This window comes from Herpailurus yagouaroundi, unplaced genomic scaffold (assembly GCF_014898765.1).
Source record: "Herpailurus yagouaroundi ecotype Mexico unplaced genomic scaffold, PumYag 222, whole genome shotgun sequence".
Taxonomy (NCBI): Eukaryota; Metazoa; Chordata; class Mammalia; order Carnivora; family Felidae; genus Herpailurus; species Herpailurus yagouaroundi.
Genome location: NW_024412453.1, coordinates 19,136,714 through 19,139,615, shown reverse-complemented (window position 1 = coordinate 19,139,615; position 2,902 = coordinate 19,136,714).

Genomic DNA, 2,902 nt, shown 5'->3' with positions numbered 1-2,902 from the left:
AGAGATAAGAAAGAGAGGCACGAGGGCGGGAAGGGAAGAAGCGACACCGTCCACTGTTTGCATGTGAACTATTAGAATAAGAACTTCAGCTTGTTTTGAGCACTGGGCCAGTAGTGATAGGCAGTTTTGAGAATCGGGGGGCTGAAACCACCAGGTGCCAGGATTATGAAGCTGTAACAGTTTGGACTGTGTAGAAACACGTGGGCACATATGGATCCCCAACAATGAGCCACCCAGCCTGGAGGCTGCTGCCAACCCAGCCAGGTCAGTCCCAGTGGAGCAAGGTGACCACACACCTGAGGAGGTGGGGCGTAACCCCATCCATGCTACGTGCTGAGCTGACACCAGGTAACCACAGGGCGGAAGCCTCGGCAGAAGCCATCCGGATGGCAAAGGCTTATGCATCACCAACATAATGTAATCATGGCCGCCCTTCCGTCTGCTCAGATTTCCCACGACTGACTGGTACTTGTGTACCTGTAACTGTCCTTCCTAGATCTTCAGGTAGAAGAAAGTTCGTGTACGGTCATACACTGTCTCTGCACACCCGCTTTCTATCCCACTGGCTAAGTACCACCTTATGTCCTGGCCTTGAGGGAATCTAGCCCTATGCACTTAACACAGAAGGGATGGCCGCTTTATCTGCTGGCTCTCCCTGCGTTCCCACTCGATCGTGGCAGTGTGAGGTCTCTGGACCCCTGAGACAGGGAGGTCCAGGGTCTTGGGACGCTTAGGAGGCTTTTCTTCGCTTTTGTTTTATTTTGAAAACTTAAGGTGAAGACGGCATTACCACAGTTAACCATTTTATAGGGAACAGTTGGTGGCACTGAGTATGTATATCATAGTGTTGTGGACCCACCGCCTCCATCTAGTCCCCAGCTGCTTCATCCCGTCAAGAGGAACCCACGATGCTGTCACTCTTCATTCTCCCCTCGCTCCAGCTTCTAGCGATCACTAGTCTTTCGGTCTCTACAGACTTACCTATTGAGGATATTTCCTATAAATAGAGCCATGTAATGGGTGACCTTTTGTGTCTGGCTTATTTCACGGAGCACAATACTTTTAAGGTTTTCCACATTGTAGCAGGTGACACAACTTTATTCCTTGTTCCATTGTGCAGAGAGACCGCATTTTGTTCATGTGTTCGTCTGTTGGTGGACATTGGGGTTTTCACCTTTTGGCTGTTGTGAACATTCATGCACAAGTATCTGTCTGACTCCCTGTTTCGAACCCTTTTGGACACACGCACCCAAGTGGAATTGCTGGGTCATGTGGTCGTTGATCCACGTTTAACCTCCTAGGTGCTGCCTGGCTGTCTCCACAGTGGCTGTGTCCTTCACATCCCCACCTGCAAGATACAGAAGCTCCAATTTCTCCACATCCTTGCCAATACTTGTCATGTTTATTAAAAAAAAAAAATCAGAGCCATTATAGTGGGTGTGAAGTAATATCCCGTTGTGGTTTTCATGTGCATTTCCCAGTGACTGAGGATGTCGAAGATTTTTTCATGTGCTTTTTGGCCAGTTGTGTGCCTTTCTTGGAGAAATGGCTAATCAAGTCCTTTTGAATTGGTTTGTCTTTTTTGTGGTTTAGCCGTAAGAGTTCTCTATTTATCCTGGATACTAGACTTTTATCAGATCTATGACTTGCAAATATTTTCTCCCACTGTGTGGGTTGTCTTTTCACTTTGCTGATAACATTCTCAGAGGCACAAGAGTTTAAAATTTTGATGGTGTCCAATTTATCTGGTTTTCCTTTTGTTGCTTCTGCTGTTGGCATCCCATCTAAGGATCCATTGGTAAATCTATTTTTTTTTTCTGGGACTTTTAATAGTTGCCGCTCTTTCATCCATTTGGAGTTAATTTTTGAATATGGTGTGGGGTAAGGGCCCAACTTCATCGTTGAGTGCTTAGATCCTGCTTTCCCAGCACCATTTGTTGAAAAGACTGCCCTCTCCCTGAGTGGCCTTGGCACCCTTGTCTAAAATCATTTGACCATATGTGTGAGGGTCTGTTAGCTCTCCGTTCTCTTCTGGTCCGCGTGTCTGTCGCTATGCCAGGACCACACCGTTTTGATAACTGTAGCTTTGGAGTAAGTTTTCATATCAGGAAATGTGAGTCTTCCAACTTTTTGAGATTGTTTTGTTATTTGGGGCCCTTTGCAGTTCCATGTGAATTTGAGCATTGGCTTTTCCATTTCTCCAAAAAAAGCCAACGGAATTTCGATAGAGATTTCACTGCGTCTTTAGATACTTTGGGTAGTACTGTCATCTTGACGCTACAGCCACACGGTTGGTGGATGGGCATGCTTCTCACCGACTTAGGTCTTTAGAAGGTTTTCCAGTGTTATGTAGTTTTCAGCATGTAGGTCGTTTACCTCCTTGGTTACGTTTTTTGGTAGGTATTTTATCTTTTGGCTGCACTCGTAAATGCAATTGTTGCCTTAGTTTCTTTGCCATACTGTTCATTGCTGGTGTATAGCAGCACATCTGATTTGTGTGTCCGTCTTGTACCCTGCGGGTTTGCTGAGTTAGTTTATTAGCTCCAGTGTCGCGTGGGGTTTTTGTGTTTGTTTTTGTGGATCTTCGGAATTTTCTGTCTGTGGGATCCTGTCATTTGTGAATAGAGGTGGTTATACTTCAGTTTTCCTCAACTACCTGCCCTCGCTGGAGTTCGAGTGCAGTGCTGGGTGGCTCCGATGACCGCGGACATTCTGGTTTCAGCTCTGATCTTGGGGGGAAAGCTTTCAGTCTTTCGTTATTGAGAATGACGTGGGCTGTGGGCTGTGGCTGACCACCTTGTATTACGTTGAGGAAGTTTTCTGAGCGGCTCTTATCCTGAAAGGCGGCTGGATTTTGTCAGATGCTCTTGCTGCATCTGCTGAGAGGACTGTGCGTGGGGGG